General features: G+C 44.1%; 1 long non-coding RNA gene across 11 annotated transcripts in view; it reads right to left on the bottom strand.

Annotated features, from left to right (window-relative positions):
- The window catches only part of LOC125329936, a 50,115-nt gene that overhangs the window by 11,739 nt on the left and 16,434 nt on the right, over window positions 1-21,942 (bottom strand). For 2 of the 11 annotated variants that reach the window (XR_007205315.1, XR_007205319.1), the window contains exon 4: window positions 21,301-21,365. The exons of the other annotated variants lie outside the window; for them this stretch is intronic. This is a non-coding gene — a long non-coding RNA (uncharacterized LOC125329936). The remainder of the gene's footprint in view (window positions 1-21,300; window positions 21,366-21,942) is intronic. 11 annotated transcript variants of the gene reach the window in all.

The following is a 21,942-nucleotide window of genomic DNA, read 5'->3' as shown; positions in this document are numbered from 1 at the left end:
AGCCTTCCAGTCTGCTCAGGGGGCACCAAGGCGTTCCCTACCAACCTCTGAGCATGGGAGTCAGGCTGGGGCTGGTGCTGTGGCAAGCAAAAGATGTTCATGCTGCAGGATCGGGTCTGCTACAACAAGCTGATGGTTCAACTCTATCCAAACAAACCTGGGAATTGCGTGAAACACCCCACACCAGCAAAGCAGGAGTGGAAGCAGGAGCTTCTCGTGCATGGAGATGACACCTGCATCTCCCTGAACATGGCAGGCTGTGAGTACAGCCACAACAGCATGCGGTCTTTACATAGTACCAGATGTTCTCATGCATGTAAGGATCCTTCAAACAATGAATGTTAAAAAGAAACATTATGTCTTTAAGCCAGCTGAACAATTCCGTATGCCATTTAGCCACACAGAGACAGGACATTCCCATTCACAATGGGGCTCTGCTTCCACAGACATACAGGCCTGCCTCTCCTGGGAACGCTGAGGCTCTCCAGCCCTCACTGTTTCCCTGGGGCTGTGCACCTCTATCATTCTGGCACAAACTTCCCATCTACAGGAATGTCAAGTTCAAGTGAGGACAAGCCTATAGCACAGCAAGGCAGCCCTGGCACACACCTGTGACTATACCGATACCTCTGTCTTCTCCCCGGTATTTTGTCAAGAATGTGGCATGCTAACTTTTTTTGTTTCTAATTATTTTTTTTAAAATAAACCAGCACTGTGACAGGGTAGCTGCATGCAAGGTAGGAGTAATGCTGTTCTGTGGGCAGAACAGAGGTGCTCTAGTGCTCAGCTGTCACCTTCTGAAGCTGCCTTCAACATTCTGAGTGAAAACGGTTCGTCAGCGACAGATCCTGGGCTGGCCTTTCAGGCTGGGTGCTGATGAGCAGCCATTTCTATCCCTGGGCCTGGTGATTAGTTTTATTCAGCTGAGAGACAAGTACTTGGGCATTTGTCACTGTTTCTTTGAAAAATGTGTGCATGTTTTCTTGGGCTATCAAATGGGACGTATGGGAGCTGGATTCCGTCTTTCATTAGATCTTGGAAATTGTGTCCTCCTGAGACAATTAATTATCATGATGTTCTTGGCTGCTAATGTTTGATTTCAGATTTCAGTGGCAACAGACTTGGCAGCACAGATTTTGTGAGGATGGTCTAATGGTTGATGTTATTACCCATGGCCTCTACACAGTTTTCTTCAACCCCTCAGCTTTTGCAGAGTTCCCTTAGGCACGCAGACAAGTCCTGTGGTTTCTGTCCATGTCTTAGATCTCTCTTTGAAAATTAAATACAATAGCATTTTCCTGTTTCACAGGACAGGTGCAGTACAGATTGTACCTCAGCAGAGGCCAGGCAGCACTGCTGCAATCCTCTGCCACCCCAGCTCCATGATGGAGAAGTTGCTCTGCAAAGCTTTTCTTAGATCCTTCCACAGTTTAAGGCAAAATCATTTACAGTAGAAATTTGTCAAATGAACATATTTCTATTTGTTTACTTTCAGTTTGCCCACTGCAGATACCTGCAGGCTGTACACACCTTTATCTTTGGAAAGGACGTCAGTGGAAAAAGGCTACGTGAGCTATTTGATATAGGCTCATGTGTGAGGTATAGCCCCTCAGCTGGTGCCTTCCACATGTGACCATTTCCAAACTAGACCCTTCCAAAATCGATGTGATATACAGCAAAACCACACACTTCTAACCTATGAATACAATCCAGAGATATAATCTAGACTGTTTGCTTTGCTTTTATTACCTCAATTATATTCATAATCTTATATAAGAATTCATGGCTAGAAAACAGTGTTAGTTACAACTCCAAAAAAATGTTACGCCTCTCTCAGAGGGAGACCCAAGCAAAATACAAAATATCTGTTGAGTACAGTTATACAGTAGATAACACATCCTCTGTGAGGAAGAACACATGCTTTCCTTCAGTATCCTTTACACAATAACAGAGGGCTGAATTTTCCAGGGGAATGGAGAGGACAAACCTATTTCAGAACACCGAAAGGCTAGTGACATTTTATAGACGCATTTGGTAGTACTGCTGCAAATAAGCAGTTGTGTGTGTAGGAGCTCACTTAAGTGGTCATTTGTGATTTGAACTCACAAAAGGCATATCACAAACCTGTTTGAAACAGATGTGCTCCTACCCTCCATTTAAAATAAAATTAGTCGATGGTCTTAATTTAGGTAACCTTTGCAGTCACTAATCATGATCACATATACAATCACACACTTTTTAAGCATGGATGAAAGGAATTAGATAGAAGAAAAGAATGAAGATAAAAAGAATATACCACTACAATGTTTGATATTCCTTCCAGATAGTTCATTCACATTTAAATGGAATGACAAAAGGCAAAACATTAAATGTAGTATTGCCTATTTTCACTTGATACAGCTAGGAGTCTAATTCAAACACTCTGGGACTGAACCTTGTTTTCATACCTGCCGGACAAACTTTTGTTAATTAAAACAAAAATACAAGCAGGAGAGCTGAATAATTGAAGGTAAATTTATCCTATCTATCCGATTTACTCATGGCATGCTTTTCTATACTTTTTATACTTTTTATCCCATGTTATCTTAATGCAGTGCTTTTTTCAGAATCCCTTATTTCTGCCATCAATTCAAGCACACTGATCCATTTCCACACACCCAGCATTCACCTCCAATGCTCTGACTTTCAAACCGTATCTTTTGCAGACCACCAGGTAGGAATTTGCAGAAGACTGGCTGAAAGACACTTACTGTGCAACTAATAAGGAAGGTTGAAATACCATTAACATTCTGACTTATGCTTTAAAATGTCACGAAATTCAGAATTACGGCTCTGCCTTGCATCCCCGGTTGCACAATCGCTCTGAAGTACTGCCGACGCTGCCATGCGATCGCAGGCTGCCTGCAGCAGCTGAGCCACACAGGCACTTTGGACCACTACAGCTTTTTGCTCAGGCTCCTGATGGCTTTCCTGGGAGATGATCACCATTAAGGCTACAGAAGAAAGCACTAAGCTGAAAGTTTAAGCTCTGGATTTCTCTGATAGTTTTACTTCAGCCCCTCACATACCACTGTCTTTGAAGCCATAGGAACTCCCTCCCTGTTCAAATATTTAGTTTTGGCCTCAAAGTTACACTTGCCCTTAAATTATTATCAGCTCACAAGGGCAAAGTAAAATGCCTAAAAGTGAATATTTTATCAATCAGCTTCAAAAATTGAAGAGAAAACATATCTACCATTTCATACTGTTCCTTTAAATCACTGGTTTGAAAGGATTTGGTGAGAGGGTATCGCATCTATATGATGGGACCGAGAATTTTCAGTTGATACATGGTTGGTGTGATGGAATCTTAAGATCTGCTGTATGGATGGGAGTATAAAGTTTGAAAATTAAGATCCAAAGAAGCTGCATGAGAAAAATCCTTATGATTAAAAATTGAAGAACATTGATCTACATTATTGACTGACAATTGTAAATCTTTCATTTTACAGGAGAGCTGCTTCCTAATTTGCACACAAAAGTCTTCAAAACCATTGGCTACTTTCTGTACAGGTTTTAAAAATATATTTAACTGGATATGGCATAAATATTGTTTGCATGTTGATTATGGGGCTAGACTAAGCAATACCAGCATAAGAAAAAAAAAGCCCATATATTCCCGTGGAATTGCTTACAGAGCCAACAGCCAGCCTGAAGGGAGCTGCTCCTATGACAAATGTCCATGCATGATGTAAACCTCCTTTTTGGTGATGGTGTAGTAATTTCCATTGCAAGAGGGTATTACATTTTTAATTGATTCCTAGCAGCAAAATCTGTAACATTCACTGATATGTGTCCATTTCACACGGTTATTGAATTTTGACATATCTTGTTAGATGTTATGATGAGACAGATTTTTTTTCTTTGCACAGATTGATGTCTATTGATATTACATTAGTTCATCAAGGTTACAAATCACACTGCATTGCACTACATTTCACATTTTCTGTATCATGACAAGAGGTTTATAATATTCACTCTGGGACATATAAAGTGCCTTCTACCCATCCCTTGGATAAATAATTTAAGAAATTGTTGGGAAATCATACCTAATTAGTAGGATCTGCACTCAATAAGTGCCCTTTGATTTAAATTGTATTTGTATTTTGATAGGTATTGATTTTAGGAGTAGGAGAAATGAATAATACATTTTGCATTTCTCCACTGTTCACAGCAATAATCTGACAGAAATAATGGAGGAACACTCCAGGAAGCAGCCTCTTTGGGGACCTGCATGCCTTTCCCTAGGAAGCCCATGGGACAGTTAAAGGCACTCCTCTGTGGAATGGCCTGATCCCCTTTTCTCCCATTGATTTGCTGCATAATCCTGGACAAATCACTCAGCCTCTCAAAGCCTCTCCTTTTCCATCAGCAAAATGGAAACAGAATGGTTCTTCATCAGTTCACAGATGGCCACAAGACCTATGGAGAAAAGTAACAGATACATCCAAGTGGGTATTAGAGACATCCTAACTGGCACTGCCACATGGAGCATGGAGCCAGCAAGTGAGGCTTCCTGTGGGCACAGGAGAGTGTGGTTCCCCACAGCAGACCTGTGTACCTCTGAGAGCAGTGTGGCAGAGCTGGGCAGCATGCAGCACACACAGAACACACCCTGCCAGGCTCCTTCTGCACTCAGTTCTGCCAGCAGGAGTGTTCTGGCTGGTTTGGCAACTCACTTTCCTGGGTGAATTGATACAAGACTAATTTGGTTTTCTTTGGATGCTAATCTCTCAGATTGAGAAGAGGGAACAAGGTGAGGTTGTACCATGCAGATAACCTGGGTAACAGGCTGCTATCTTCCCGAGGCAGTGCAGCTCAGCATGCAGGCAGGCAGGCTGCTTGCACGAGTGGCCAGGGGTGAGGAATGCAGACAGACAAAAACACCTCTGAGACTGAAAACAAATCAGAATATATAGGTATTTACAAACACCGATTTCCACCACCCCAGCAACTGTAACAAATGTAGACTTTATGAGATAACCATAATTAGAGAAAAGCTTTATTTTTGGTTTGGTTTTTTTTCACCCAGTATGCCAGCTCTGATTTGAAAGGAAAACCATAGGTTCGACTGTGCAACACAATAAACCATGGCATCAAAGCAAGCATCAAAGTGGCCCCTCGGCTGCTGGCAAACAGTACAGTCATAAGAAAAGAGACAATGAAAATACAATAAGTAGAAATAGTGCTTTTTTCCCATAACATAAACACCATAGACATTCTTTTAATACGAAGAGAAGCAGGATCCAATGTGACAGCTTTATATTTGCCAAGTATCATGGGAGAACTGTAAAATACATCCTCCCCAAACCAAGCCAAAGGAGCAGAACGAGCCAAGATGTTCTCGTCAGAACAAAGACATCCCTTTTCTTAGGTCTCAGACAGTTAGCAGGATTAATTTTGCTTTTTATTTATTTTAATCATCATCTCTGTCTCCTGTTAGCTCCAGCAAGATGTGCCAAAATATCTATTAGTGCCTGTCTACACAGGTGCAGTCCACTGCACCAAAATCACTTTATGGTCTTCAAATAAGTGAAATTATATTTAAGACTTTTTTTGAATATATAACTTAAAAAAACATTCTCAAGTAGACAACTGAGAGCCAGGACTGTGCAACTCTGATGCAGAGGGATTGCTGTCACATGGAAGAGCAGACGGCTCGTATGTGTTTGAATCCTCAGCCTCTCACAGAGGGAGATTCAAATAATGCGTAGTGGGCTTCTTTGTGATGCTTTTCCTTCTCTCTTTTTTCAGTTAATATTTTACAATCTTTTGGAAGTATTACCTGTACATTAAGGCCTATATTCATATAATCATGAGTGACACGCAACTTTTGTGTCTTGCCTTCTACTTTCAGGCAGATTTAGAGAAATTGAGGCCTGACAACCCACAGCCGAGGTGCACAGGAGCAAACAGCTGAAAGCATAAGGATGGGGCTGCTTGAACATATTTTTTCCCTTTTCTCATTAAAGTTTCATCTGAAGAATTTTTGTGGGAGCGTTAGCCAGTAAAACAGCACCCGTCAGTTTTACGTTCCCAAGCAGCAGTGGCACAGGGGAGAACAAGTGTCAGATACACACAATCTTTCTTCTTATGCCTGCTGTACCCTCCCAGGTGCAGTAATTCACCCTCTTCTGTATCTTTTCATAAGAGACAAGCTATATTAATTATACTGAAGTATTTTTAAAGAAGATGAATATTGGAGAAGTTCTTACTTATTTCACAAGACATTCTACTTTCCATGTAAAATGTAATGATTTTCCATGTAAAATTAATGAATGTAATAAGTTTCATTTTAAGGCAGGTCCCTCCTGGGTAACCCCTCTAGTAAAGTCTGCTTCCAGGTGAAGCCAACATGAGAACCATATTTGCTTTTATGAATGCTGAAATGGCCCATGAATCTCAAATAGTATTGCACCCTCTGTTTTATAAATATTTTATGTGTTTTTCTTCAGTAAATACATATATTTTGCTTTTTGAATCTCAGGGCACCTTTTGAGCTGTGTGGCTCTTAGAATGTTAATAGAGAAGTAGCAACATGAAACCAAAAATAAATGCTTTTAACAAACAGGGAAAGTCTGTATTTCACCAAGGAAAGTGTGGTTTAAAATAAAACAGACTCCTGCAACGTCTAAATCCTGCATATTTTCTGCAGAGCATGCCACAGCTATTGACATGCTGTTGGTTTTATATGTCCCAGGATGCATGAATTATTACTGTCATTTGACATTTTATATTCCTAGTTCCATAGCCTATAGCAACACTTACCAGCAGCTGTGGTAGACTATACCAGACCTCTGGCAATGCCTCTTATTGATCAAGCACTGCTCAGTGTTTGCCTGCTCAGTAATGCAAAGACATCCTAATTCTCTAAGACAGAAAACCCACAAGTTACTGCGTTTGGGATTTCTAGTCCTTTCAAGAGACTCAAGACACGAAACACAGATTACAGATACCTTCTCCCCCATTGGGAGGCACACTGAGTTATCTCACAAGCTGTAGGTACTACAAAAGAAAGCACATTGTGTGGTAATACTAGAGAGAAAAGCTGGCTGGATGCTAACTAATAGTGCTAATTTACAAACTGGTAATGAAAGGGACCTCACAAATGAGAGAAGTGTTCTGCTGAGAGTCAATGGACTTGCACTGCCAGGTTTATTAACTTCTTTAAAAAGGACCTATACAAAGTCATACAGTGACCCCAGTAGCAGAAAAACTCTGTCAAAGGTGTTGGTGGTTATGATTTGAACGAAAGTTGCCCAGCGTTTACTTAGGTGGAATTCCCCGAAGACAGCAAGAGCCTGAGTTCATGTAAATAATAAAATAGAAATTGCAGATCACAGGGCAGCAGAAGATACCATGACTGTCCATGAAAAGACCCAGTGCAGCAGCGACTGGTTACTGGGTCTAGCAAATGCATCTCCCAACACCCTCTTGAGTCAAAGGAAAGCTGACCTACCCTTGGCATGGGAAAAGTCCTGTCAGGCACTGCAGCTCACCACAGCAGTATATCAACCTCAGCCCCTGCCTCGAGGAGCTGGTTTATCACCTGCTCCCTTCTCCTAATCCACACTCTCCCCTCCCTTTGGTACCTCCTCTGATCTCTCCTCCTTCCAGGGAGCAGCCATGGCCCCAGCGTGGCTGTCCAGCACAGCCCTCTGCATTGAATGGGTCAGCAGGGAACAGAGGCTGTGTCCATGCACTGCCCAAGGGGCTCCTCAGTGAGTCACCCATGTGGGAGCATGATGGCCAAGCCCTGACAGTAATATGCTCCATGTCTGCATGCTCTTCCTGCCCCAGCAAGGGCCCTGTACAGGGGCAGCCAGGAGCCAGCTCTGACACACACCTGGGACCTCTGTGAAAGTTGTGATGAAGCCAAGGTAAGGGACATGCTCAGCTTGGCCAGCCTAAACCAGAAAATTTGTGTAAGACCAGCTTGGCTTTTGCCAAGACTCACAGCTGCCCTTCCTCAGGGTCTAGGGGGAGCATCCTGGCTCTGCACCCTGCACAGGTCACAGCTCACACTCAGGGCACCAGTGCCCACATATTCCCAGGGCTAGTTGCTCAGGGACTGAAACACTCTAGTAACAGCCCATCCACATTTGCCTGGATAAGGATCAGCTTTGATGTGGTTCTTGCGTGGTGAGTGTCCATCCCAGCCTGCAGCAATACCCTATCCCAGCTGGTACTGACTCCCCATGTGGGGAGAGGGCCTGAGGGTCTTCCCTGGATATGGAGACCCATTGGACCCAACTCTCAGGGTGATGCAGATCTTGAATCTGACCCCTGCAGCCCAACCCCATCAGATTGTGACTTTGCTCCTCTCTTTGGCTGCAGAGACAGTGGCTGCAGCACCCTCCTGGCATTCTCTGCTGGTCTTCAGCTGCTTTTTCTGCAGCTATTGCTTTTTGTTCCCCAGCTTTGAATGCAAGAGTAAGCCTGAAGCATGGCAACGGGGTTTTCTGCTTGCATTGCACCTTTCTGTTCACTCTCTCCCACTGTCTGATCCTTCTGCTTCCCTTTCCTGTCCCACCAGTGTTACTCCCACACAAGGAGCCCCCAGCATCTTTGTTTCCTGGTTGCATCTCTTGGAAAGCATCATTGGGTCATGAACCATTTCTCCAAACACTGACTGCATCTGCTGCCTTAGCACAATGATGGAGTTGCTTATACAGTCCAAACTTCCTACAGTGAAAAGCCCCATTTTTTCAACTTATCCAGTGATTTTTTATGATCACTTGAAATACAGCAGCACAGCTCTGTGCCTGTAACATCTTCAGAGCCACTTAACAGCACAGACAGAGAGCACGATTCCAGTTGAGCACAGAAGGTGACTTCTGGTGCTGGAGCACTTCATCACTGGGGTAAGATGGGCTGGTGAGGGAGGCAGCATTTGACTTGCAAAGCCTCTTTCTTTGACATCCTAAGAGGGCAGCATGGCTGCACGTGAGTTAAACTCTTGCCAGCAAACAAAAACGTTTTGCTTTGCCAAAATGTTACAATGGTGATTTTGTTCCTGTCTTTTGAAGAGATGAGATTTAATCGACAGATCCTGTCAGCTCCTCAGCCAGCTTGAAGAGAGCTGATTAATGACAAAGACCATTGGCATTCACGCAGTCCCACCTCCTTGAATGCATAGTTCCTCTTTGGTTGACTTCTCCCAGGGAGAAACCGTTTTTCTGCCTTACTCTTGGAAATGATGGAAGGTGCAAACTTCAGGCTAAATGCTGTTCTTCTCTGCTTCACGAGGCTCAGCCCGTTGGCCTCACATTCCTGTGGTCAAATCTGGCAGAGCAAACATCTGGAACATGCAAACAAACCCCCAAATTCAGACACCTGGTCATAACAAGGACAGGGAGGGTGTTTTCTGCTGCAGTTCATCATTGCTAGGGTGGGAAGAGTCACATTCCAAGCAGGACAGTCGGAGAGACTGCTACAGGCACTGGTGGGACAGGGCATACTCAGAAATGGCACAGACTGCAGGGCCAAAAGCAGCCTTTGGTGCTTCATGACAGTGCAATGTGTACGCAGGTATTTAGGTTTAGAAATATATATACACACACACTTACACACATGCTCAGCTACACATCGTACGTATGTGTACGTACAGGCACACATGATGGTAGCCCTACATTTTCAGTGCATTTTCCAGGGCATCATATGCATCTGTGCAAAAAGATCACAACTCCTGCAGATAATTTATCAGCTGAAATGGGAATTTTACAGCCGTCCAAATCCTTACTTTTGAATCTTTCAGTGGGTTTTTTTTGCAATTTGGGAAGTCTAATTTTGACTTATTGACATCAGTGCACTTTACTCAGTGAGGACTATCTCCTACCATGGTTTCCTCTGAACCCTCATATGAGGAAACAGAATTATTCCATTTATGCAAACACCAGATGTAGTGGTTTTAACAAAATCAAATGCCTTTAAATAAAATACTTCGTATAATTTGATTTATTTGTAGTCTTGCTTCTAAGATTAAAAATATCTACTGTCTTCCCATGATCAATAATCCAATTTTTAAGGGGCTGTTACTTTCATTATAAACATATAAAAGCAATCCAAGCTACTAAAATCCTGTATACAGACACATTGTAAAAGCCAAACTACTTTTTACCCAGCAGGCAAAAAAAGAGACATAAACAGGTCTGAATTGTTGCAGGCATAAATATTTTAGACAGACTAGAAAAACCTTTGGGAATTTGAGACCGTAATTAAGCCCCTTTGCAGACCATTCAGTAAACCACAGCCTGAAGGACCCTGTGGTGGGTCCCAGTTGAGTGAGACATTGAAAGGGTGTAAAAGGCAGCACACTCACTTCGCCCAGGGGCTGTTCACCTGTTACTGTACACAGGTCACAAAGTCAAGAATGGCTTCATAAATGTGCCACAAGCATTCCATGCTCCTGTGTGCAACGTGGGGTGCTTCAGCTGACAGAAGAAAACAGAGAAGACGAGTTTCTCCTTTGTCTGCAGTCAGCTGATCTTTCTTCTTCTGTTTCCACCTCTTTCTGCCCACCTCCTTCATCCCTCATCCAAGCTCTGTAAGCTTCCTATTATTCCATATGATTTTAAATCAATTTGTGTTAAACTATTACTGTTCTAGATGCTCTTTCTCTCTTCCTGTTGCTCAGTAGGAAGTAGACTTAGTGGTGCCACCCTAACTAATGAAAGTTTATTTAAGAACAGCTCAAACCCATTAAAAATTAGCAGCTTGATCCCACAGATCTGTACTCAAGCCATCAACCTCCAGCCTGGATTGATCACTGTGGTGTCCAAGAAAGTGCTCTTGGCAGATCCCACACTGTCTCAGATGCATCTTTACATACATTAGTTGCATTAAATAAATCATTATCACTGCACCAAACTACCTTCTGGCCTCATTACATGTTGAAATCTCAGGACCTGCTTGGGACTACTCTGCACTGCTGATATCTGTGACAGTGCCATCCACGGAGTCACCCCGAGCCAGACACTGCAGTCAGGCTCACGCAGCAGCTTGGAAGCACAACAGTATTTTTAACATCCCAGAAACAGTTACTGCATCATCTCTCTTTATGGCTTTCCTGGAATATTCTTTTTATTCTCTGGTTTGTACAAAGCACTGTGTCTAGGACCTTAACTCTGCCTGCTCAGACCCGATGGGTTATTCCTGCCCTGTGAAGAACGCATGGACTTCCTCTTGAACATGGCTTTAAAACTGTGTTGATGATGAGGAGAGCAAAGCACAAATTCTGATCAGAGCATTTATCAGATCTCTACTCTTTGTGTGACAGTAGACAATGTTTCTGATTACCAGGGAACAAGTGTACTGGTCTCTCCAAAACACAAAATAAAGATTTACAGAAGATACGCTCTTTACTTTTGCCAGCCTGAGTCTAGAATTCATTCTCGACAGGTTGGAAATGCCAAGCCAAACTCTTTGAAATCTTTTCTTAACCTAGCTTTTTATGAAGGCTGAATCTCATTGACAGGTCTGCTTTTACTATCAGTAGTAGGGCAAAACTCCTCCGGTTGCTCTTTCACAAGGACGCTATTAGTTTACTCCATATTGAAGTTTATTAGGCTTTGGCTTTTTATAAGGCAGCAGCAAGTAATTGCATGGAACACGTGTTTTCATTGTCCCCATCTGTAATTTTAAGAGGGTACAATGAGAGCAGAGATAGTGTATAAACACCTTACAAAAATAATCTTTGGGCTTGGATAAGGATGCATTGATTTCAGTCATCTGGTTATCACCAAAACTTTATGTGAAAGCACTGAATGTATGTTTTATTTTAAACACTTAGCTCCTCTAAATCACAATCACTGATTTTTTTTTCTTTTTGACAGTAGCAAGAAACACCAGCTAGCTCTCCTCTTAGAAAAAAAAAAAAAATAAAAAGAGGACCTACAGCCCAGTGTGTGGCCAGATAGGACATTACTTCATCTTTTGCCAGTTTGGTAAACAGTAAGCCTTACGAGATTTAGCTGGGAACTGCTGCTTACTCATGTTCCTTGTAGAGCTTGGGCTGTCTGAACATGGATGAACATCAGACAGTGCCTCTGACCAGCAGCAGCTCATTAGGGCGGCCATGGGGCACATGAGCCTCTGCACTCTCTTACTTTTCATTCCCTTGTCTCCTTTTGCTTCTGTTTTCTTTCTGTTTTTTCCCCCCATTTCTTCTCTTTGTCTGCTATTTCCAGTCATTCCTGTCTGCCCTGTTCCTATTCTATCTTTTCCCTTTGCTCAGGTGTTCTGTCCCTCTCCTCTGCTCCCTTCAGGAGAGGAGAAGGGGGTACTGCTGTAATTTGGTGTTGATTTCTTACCTAGCCTGGGGTAAGCAGCCAAAATGTAAGGAAACAACAGCTATTTTGTTTGAAAAATGTCACAGGTCCTTTAGGGCCCCGATTCAATCCCTCCAAAAAAATTAATCAATTGCAATTTTTAATAGGCATCAGATCACAGCTCAAGGTACCATTCCTTAAATGCAATAATGAGTCAGCTCATTCCAGAAGTTGCCGCATTTGGAAAACATTTTGCCAGTTATTCATGAACAATTCTACAAAATTAATCACAACCATTATTTAGTGAGCTCTGTCACATCAACTTTGCCATTATTCAATCCCCTTGTTCTTACATACCTATTCAAACCGTGAAAATAAAGACTTCTATTTACTTAAGCACATCTTTCTAAACATCTTTAAAATGCAGTAAACTCTTGGTTTTTTGCCTTAAGTCACACAAAGGACGAGACAATAAGAGCTAACAAGAGTTCTCACAAGAACACTAGAGAGATGATAATGCTACTATCACATTTTTAATATGAGATAGGGTTCTGCACCTCAGATTTAATGCACACAGAATAGTTGCAAGTACAATGGCTTTTGGATAATGACATCTAGAAGCATGAAATTACAAGTGTACTGACAGGTTTTTCTGTGCTTCCTTATAGCACAGAAGCTGCTGCTCTTTGTCCCCCACATCCCTTGTGTCAGAAGCAGCCCAATACTAATAAATCTTGAACACACTTTTGAGATTCATAGCAAGGGCTGCAACACCTGGGTGGAATTTATAAACATGTCTTAAAATTGTTTCTGCATCATGCTAGAGCACAGACACAGAAGGAAAGGTCTCTTTGCCCTGTTACTGGGCATCATAAATGAAAATAACTTCCTCCCTCTGCCTGGGATGTGATCTCTGATATGCACAGTTCTAGCTGGACGTGAAGGGGGCAGGTTCCCAGCTCTTGCTGGAGCAGCCCTGGACAGAACTGCATGTCCCTTGTGACTAGTAGAGATGGGGCAGCCCTGCAATGCTGCCTTCTAGCTCACTTGGGGAACCAAAGATCTTTTTAGGACACTTGCTGTAAGTATTTATGAGTATTTATGTAAGGTAGCAGCAGGGCTTTAAAATCTGGCAGTGCCTAGACTTCACAGGCCTCAAATCTGCTACACAATTAAGATTTGGGGTTAAATTTCTTTTTAGGCATTTACATAACCTCAGAAAGTGCTTTACTCAGAGCTGTCAGTCAGAGAAGTTCCAGCATAATTTCTAAAACATTAGCGAGTTTCACACCCAATGTACAGCAATCTGTTTGGATCCAAAAACTAGAACATGCTGTAGTAAACAGGTTTTTTTCCTGATCTCATTTCATGTAATTGGGCAGGAAAACGGAGGTATCAGGGGCTTGAATCCTTCCTGGAAGAACAGCGCTGGGCAGAGAGGGTGCTGCATGGGTTACAGTACTGGATTGTGACTCCTCAGCTCATCAGACCAATTCCCTCTACCTTTCTTCACTCACTTGGTAATCTGGTGTCCCCAGCTTTTCACTGAGCAGCAAGTTAACCCAGAGAACTGCAGGGATTTATTTAATGCAACAAAAGCTTTTGTCTTGTGACTATCAAGTTTAAGTCATTGTATGGATAGATCCTCTGGAAATCATACTCAGACTTCCAGAGCTTTAAAGTAGCTATTTGGAATCCATCAGTAGAAAGATTGGAAGTTCCTAAAGAGAGAGGTCCTTAGCTGCTGTTTCTTTAACCAAGACTCCTCTCTCTTATGATTTCCAGTGAGTTCCTGCTCTCATATTCCAGAGGTAATACTAAATTTCTGGAGGAAAAAAAAAAAAATCACTAAACTTTTAAGATTATATTAGCATAAATATTTACCATAGAAAATAATTTACTGGCTTCCTCAGTTTCCTTCCATGGACACCCTCTTACACCACACTGTGCTTTATGCATACGCAAGAGGAAATCCAAGGCGAAAAGCCCAGGGCCGTGCTGATGCCCTGGGCGCCATCCTTTGAGCCGGGCAGGGAGGAGCCGTGCTGCCCCGGGAGCTCTGCACAGCCTCCCGGCAAGGCCGGCTGCTGCCGCACTGCTCGTGGGTGGCAGCCCGGCACAGACCCCTCCCCAGCACCGAGCGGGAGGGAGTGCTGCAGCACTGGCTGTCCCCGGGCAGCCCCTGTGCCTCCGGGCAGAGCCACGGCACAGCAGCGCCGACACTCAGCACCACGCCCTGAGATGAGGAGCAGCGGCACGGGACAAACCCAGGGGGCCATGGCCTTGGCCTTTGAGCAGGTGGTTATCTGCGATTTTTCTGGGGGATTAGGTTGTATCTGCTCATTACAGTAATCTACCACCCTGACCACTGAAGCTCCCTGAGCTCCCAAATGTCCTGGCCCCAGGTGACCCCACCTGGCCCTCTGTGAACCCCTTCCATCCACCACACACACCTTGTGTTCAGCAGCTCCATGTACCATCAGCCTTTAGCAACATGCATAGAACTGTTGTCCTGCCAAGACCTTTTCCTTCCATAGGAGACCCATTTCCCCCCACCCCTTTTTCCATTCAGCTTAAAGAAATAAAAGGAAATAAAGGAAAATAAGGGGATTGTGAAATTACACATTTGTCACCTGCACATTTGTGTGGGGGAAAATATTCTCACCCAGCACCACTCACACTTCCACGCTGTTTTAAAGGTACTATGCTTGACCCTGTGGGGAGCTGATAGTACATTTTGTACTGCCAGCTTACTACAGCACCTAACTCCGGGCAGTGCTGCAACACTGCAGTTATTCCGTTCACGTGTGCCTGCACAGGCAGGTGCACACGCTGAGTGTAAAACACAGCTGTATTCTTAAAACAAACATGTTCAAATTGCGTCATATTAACAGAGTATCTTTTGGCTTGAAGAAAGAGCCACCTATTTGATATCCCTTATCAATCATGATATCTAAATTTGGAGCATCCAGGTAGCATACTCACTGATATCTCAGTCAGCTCCTGTGTTTTCATTTTGACAGTATTTTTCAACCCCAACACCGAGTAGAGAAGCAATTCATGATCCGACTTGTTAAAAACAAGAGCAATTGCTCATGTACCCTGTGCAGCAGAGCTGCCACCCCACTGGGGACAGCCTGACAGCCTGCAGCCCCTGTGCAGGCAAGGGAGCACAATTGCATGTCCCTAATACTGTCACACCAGTCTCATTATTTGGGGACAGGCTTTTCTGCATGGACAGCATCTGGGGTTTTTTGTTGTAAAAGAAGAGAAATGGCTAAAATATCAGTCTTCCCAAAAGCTGTCAATAATAATAATAATAATAACAATAATAATAATAACTCAAATAAATCAACCTGTTTTGGTTTTCTATATAAGGCCATGCTGAACTATCAAAAGACGATAGTGTTCTCTCTTCCAAAGAGAGACAGGTGATGACTCTTCCCATATCTCATGTTAGATAGGGTTATTCATATCCTAATACTTGTGCTACGTATGTATGCTTTAATGTCCTTTTTGAAATGGTGCAATTGAAGCTCTAATTGCAGTGGCCAAACCCTCAGTGCTGTTTCAGTCCGTGCTCATGTAACATCACAAACTCAGCAGGGTTGTCCTGCATTTAGACTGCTTTAAGAAACTTTGGTTCCCATTTTTCATGCTGTCCTGTCTTTCCCCCACTTGCACCTTGGCACAGGGAGCAAACAGAGCAGCACAGGCTGTAGTGTGCTCCTATACTTAATTCCCTGAGCACAAAGCAAAGATGCAAGAGCCTGGAGCAAGGATCTGTCCTGAAAGAGGCTGGTGTGGAATTTGTCACCAGATACAGGAAGCTGCAGAGTTTGGGTTTTTTTGTACCCTGCAGGAGCTCTGAATCAAAATATCTAGAAAAAGTGCAATTCAGTAAAAATTAGATCATCCTTTTCATCATTGTTTTCATCTCCTGAATCCTTGCAATAGCTTTAGCATTTCAGAAAGAGCTTCACTGAGAGACAAAGAGGTTTTGTCCTGAGGAGCCACTGCCCAGCAAGGGTAGATCTCCTTCTGTCACCTCCAGGCAGCAGATCCATGCCACCCCACATCCTGGCTTCCCCTGACCCTGCGTCCAGAGGACCCGCTATAAAACACTTCAGCAGTTCACACAGGCATCAGCATCTGCCTGAGCCCAGACATCCAAGAAGCACCAGGAACAGCAGACATTGCAATGTTTAAATGTGCTAACAAATAAAACAATGCATGGCAGCAATGTTCCAACTGAAAGGTAAAACTCACAGCTGGAGCAGGCTGTAGGGTGGTGGCTCTGTGCACATCGCAGACTCCGTCCTGCTGAGAGAGGACTTGGCAGCTGCCTGTGCCTCTCCTGTGGGGGTCAGCTCAGACCTGCCCGTGGCAGAAGGGATGCCACACAGCCTGGCCCTCCCCCCTGCCACCAAGGCAAGCCAGAGCTGCCCCTGCCTTCACTGACTGCATTATTTCCAGCCATTAAAGCATTGCTTTGCAGGCACAGATTTTCATGTCAGAATCTAGGAGCTACAGAATAACCCTACAGACCAAATTATATGGCTGAGACCCCCTTTCCCCACCAGGGCAGAAACAATTTTGATCCCATTTGTCCTCTAGCACTCTTTTCCTACAGGTGAGTGACCCACAGTGCTTCACCACAATTAACCATGGCCGCAGCTTTTAGTAGCAATTTGTTTTCAATTACCTCCTTCAGGCAAATCTGAATGATTACCACTAGTTTTTTCAAATTTCTTTCTGCTGCAAAGTCTGCATCAAAGTGTTCAAAACGCATCAACTGTTGATCCCGCAATATTCCAAAGAAAGCATCGGTTGCCCCCGGTGGAAACCAGGGTAGCCCAAACCCTGTGTTGCTTTGCCTGGCACAGATCCATGGGCACGGACAGAGATTTCTCCCCAGTGAGAAGCGCAGGTCTGAGTGCCACAGGGCCACCCTGATGTGAGCCCTGCTAAGTCCAGGGCAAGTGCACACCTACTAACAAAATCACTGTTGCCTGGGGCTGCAGGGCCAGCAGGCAAGGGGCAGCAGCTCCTGTCCCAGCTGAGCCCTCTGGGGTGCTGACTGCTCCCAGAGCAAAGGGTGCTCACACAGGCTTGGGCACATGCTGCCCTCCAGCCCTGCAGCGTCACCACCACTCTAAGGTAGCAGGGACCAGACTTAAGCTGATCCTAACAGTAGTTCTTCCAAGGTAGGGAAATGAAGAAAGGAAACTGCAGCGCACTGTGGATCCTAATTGCATTTGCTCTGCAGGCTCTGAAATGTCAGTCAAACAAATACGCCATTGCCTTTACTGCTCTGCAGTTGCCATTTACTATTTTACTGGGAAATTGTCCAGGAAAGGGATACTACCTAGAAGGGACCATTATGCTAGCACTAGAAACCAGCAATATTTCTGAACAACCCCATGGGCCCATTATCTGTTCCTACACTGCGGAAAGACAAGAAGAGCAAGAGTGAGCCAATTTGTGTTTGTGGTAGCAATTGCAGCAGTAGAGGGGATGGAGACAGCCCAGGACCCAGCGGGCACATCTGAACTGGTGCACACTCTGGAGCTGTGACAATTCACACCAGAGAAGAGCATGATTCCGTGAGTGAGGAAGAAAAAAAAAACATCTTAAAATGAGCTCTTTTATGAGCCTGAGTTTCATTATGCAACTTTATCAGAGTTTATGAGGACCAGAGTAAACAATATGAAGACGCAGAACATGCCCACTCTCCAGCTCTATCAGTCCACAAACCCATTAATTTCCAGGACATGCAGAGACCATGGGCCAGATGGGTTTGCTGAAGTGACGAACCCCCTTTCCCTGGGAACAGCTCCACTAAAACCATCACTTTATCTCTGGCAATGCCTCCTGCCCTCCAGAGAGCTCAATTCCTGCTATAGGCAGCTCCTTGATATTTAACTACCACACTGCTAGACTTGGAGTGAGTGACTGAGATATTTAATAAGCACAATCATTCTGAATCACCCCATTTTACCAGTACTTTATTTCTCCTCCAAGTCAAAAATGCATTAACAAGGGGTACTCAGCCCACTTCTGCTTACTGTAATTCCCCACCCACTCCCCACAAAGAAACAGATTTACCTAGACTAGATCCCACTGACTTCTAAGCAAAGCTCAGTCTGTCTGTCCTTCCCTCTCTTCAGATAGTTCATCCCAGAGGGCAGCCTCAGACCTACTTATATATTCAACCTCTGTGGGCAGGGTAAGCAGGGGCTGTGCCCAGCACAGGTGAGGAGGAAACCATCCATGGCCAAAAGAGGCAGCTCCCACCTCCCTGGAAATCAGCTTAGCCAGGAAAACTGTGCCCTTCACACCAGCACCTGTGGAGGCTCACTGTTTGCAGAAGGTTCAGCAACCATTTCATTTCTGACATTTTTTGGGTTTCAACACATTGTCTCTGGCCCTGAAAGCACAAGTGGATCAATGCTCGGTTAAGCTCTTGTGTCAGGGCACCCTGTCCCTGGTACTGGGGCAGCCCTAACAAGGCCACAGAGTGTCCTGCAAGCAGGGGACAGGGATGGGGTCACCACCAGCAGTGCTGTGGCTGCTGTCTGGCACAGGGACGGCTGTTCTGCTGTGGTCTGCCGGCTGCGTTCTCTGCCTCACAGGGATGTACACCATGAGCATTCAGTCCCTACCTTATTCTTCGCATACTTTTTTGGCTCTAGGTATATTTTCTGCAGACGTACAAGCTGAATGAATGCTATTTTTTTAATCATATTAAACAAAACAAGTGTCATCTTTTATCACCCCTTTGTCTCTCAGATTGGATTTCTTCAATTCACATGGGTTACACATTTTCATAAATCACATTGCTGCAGTAAGCTGTGTTTGAATCATCATTTAGAGAAGTGAAGATTTAATTTCATGGTGGAATTAAGGTTGACATTTCCTTTTTATTTACACTACACCAAGGATTAATAAGGCTACTATAACCTTAATCTTTGATAGCTCAACAATAGAATACTCCGGGATTACCGCAAAAGCTGGATTTTAACTCTTTTAATCCCATTATTGTTGATAACCTTATCAACACTGTGCTCCACCACAGAGGTGGAGTGGAAGGATCTCAGACTCTGAAATTCCTTACCATAGAGCAACACTCATAGTTTAAACAGAACAGCCAGAGACAGTTGCTTGGTTGATGCCTGCAGTGAGGTTCACAGTTTGCAGTAGGGCTGCAATGCTGGTTTTAAGCGCCTTGTCAGAGATCTTTGCCAAGAAAAACATTGGTCCAGTGGCATATGTTGGCGGAGCAATGCAAGGTTGCTCTAATTCCCTTACTTTGTTTTTCCCTCCTCCCATGCGACAACTACTCCAAGAATCAGACTGGCAGTCTGGCAAGTTGAGATCCAGAAACTTACTGCTAATTACCATGTTTACAATTCCCAACCTGTCTGTTGGTGCCAACAATCAAACTGCATCCTCTTGAGTGCACCAAAAGACACTTCCTGGCAGTAGTTTCCTAAGGTTCCAGGCTGGCTACATTAATTACTGTTAACTTAATTTTTGCGTATTGAAAAGCAGCTTTAATTAGCAATTCCATGGATCAAAATCATCCTTTTACGAGTTTCAAGGAATAGCAGCTCAACTTATAGACTACTTACCAACCTACGAGTCTTTGATTTGGAAACACAAGTGGTAGTAAATTTATATGTGGCCTGATAAATAAGGTAGGCAGAGGTTTAATAAAAATCGCACCAGGAAACGAAAGGTTATGCCTTCCCTTTGAAGTAAAAGAAGCAGCTCTTAAAAGGCAGGTTGGATATATTTTATCATCCTCAGTAAACATTTGACTGCACAGAATGAACTACATTCTGATGGTATATCACTGAATCAAAGTATTTAATAAATTAAAAGAAAAAGCATGTATTTTATGAATTCAGTGAAAGAGAGCCCAAACTCAAATAGCTGCAGGGCAGAGCCTGAGCAGAGAGGATCCCATTTGTGCCCTGTGAGTCCTAGCCTGAGACTCCTGAAGGCCATCTGACTACTCAGTTGGGATCCCTTTTTGTTGAGCACATGCTTCAACCCTGCTGGAGTCAGCAGAGCCCACAGGGCTGAGCAGTACCTGGGAACTGGCTGCCTGCTAAAGGTCTGTGCCCACGGCCATGCCTGCAGAGCCCACCCAATGCCCACAACTCCCTCTCACAGCAATACATTTCTAACCCGGATTTTCCATGGCAATGGGATTCAGTCTCCATGATGGGGCCTTTAAAACAATCAGTTGCTGAGAACTGCACTACATCGGCTCTCTGAAGATGTTTTCCTCTGTTCTCTGGCTGGTGTGAAGCTAAAAGACTGAGAGCAGGGCTAGCCTGAGCTCTGCCCCGATGTAACTTGGTGCTCCTGGGGTGGACGGGCTGCTGGCTGCAGCACAAAGCTGCTCTTGGTCAGTGCTGCCCAACACTCTGGCAGCATGTGGACGCTGCTGCAGCCAACGCCTGGCTGTGCTGAGGCTGCAGTCAGTCTCATCTCTTAGGGGCAGTTTGGTGTGTCACAAGCATCTGAACATGGACAGTTTTAAGAGGACCCTGCATTCAGACTAGAGCAGCACCATGCCCATATCTGCTTATAATAACACCGGTCCTCCCTGTAAAGATAGGCCTCGGGGTCTGATTTTAGGCCCCTTTTTCTGAAAACTTGGTCTAACTGGTGCTGTAACAAGCCAGAGTGAGACTGTCTTTTCTGCCCTGCAGCAGATTCTCCACCATCTTACCAAAACCCAAGACACCAACCAACTTCCCTGCTCTCCTGACAGTGTTTCACAGGCTGCCAGCCACTGCCAGGCTCCTGCTCTTGCACCACAATCCTAATCTGTGAGATTGCAGTGGGCTACTAAGGAAAAGATAACCCAGGGCAAGACTCAGGTGTATGAAAAGCAGTGTGGGGTAGGTGAAATAGAGCCAAAGCAGGGAGTAAGCCAAGGAGACAGACATTAAAATCAACAGGCATTTTAACTTACAGGGGAAGAAGGGAAGGAAAATGAATCAGTGCTCCCAGAGGAGGCAGTCTGAATCTACTCAGATCCTAAAGCAAGAGAGTGGAAACAAGCATTTAAGAGCAGTTCATTTATACAAGGCATACTGAATATACTGAGCAAACTACCAAAGGAGGCAATAAACCTGCATCTTGGAGAATGGTCTAAAAGGAGTTAGATTGGCACTTTAGAGCAAAGAAATATTTGAGGCTGCAAAGGCAAGCAGCAGTACACGGAGACACGTGGACACAGCTCACGTGGCCCACGCTATTGACGTGTTTTCCCTTCCCAACCCAGCCTGCTCAGCTTGATTACTTACATCTTGTGTAACTTACATAGTCTAAAGAGAGTCGGCCAATTTCCACTCAATTTATAATTTAGCAACCAGAGGAGCTTGATTCTTCTAATTTACATAAAACATACATAAAACTGAAAACAAAATAGCTTTAGAGCATATGGGCAAAGTACACAAGAGCCACAGAGGAAAGCAGGAGTGGAGAAGGATATGGAGCAAAAGCACTGTCTGGATTATGCTTTGCTAAGGGCTTCTAAGTGCCTTATTTATGATAAATATCTCACAGACAAACAAGTTTTCATCATCACAGACACGCGTTGGTGGACAATCAG

The sequence above is a fragment of the Corvus hawaiiensis genome, chromosome 9, assembly GCF_020740725.1.
Source record: "Corvus hawaiiensis isolate bCorHaw1 chromosome 9, bCorHaw1.pri.cur, whole genome shotgun sequence".
NCBI lineage: Eukaryota > Metazoa > Chordata > Aves > Passeriformes > Corvidae > Corvus > Corvus hawaiiensis.
The sequence above is the reverse complement of the archived record's forward strand: the minus strand, read 5'-3'. Positions and strand labels throughout refer to the sequence as shown.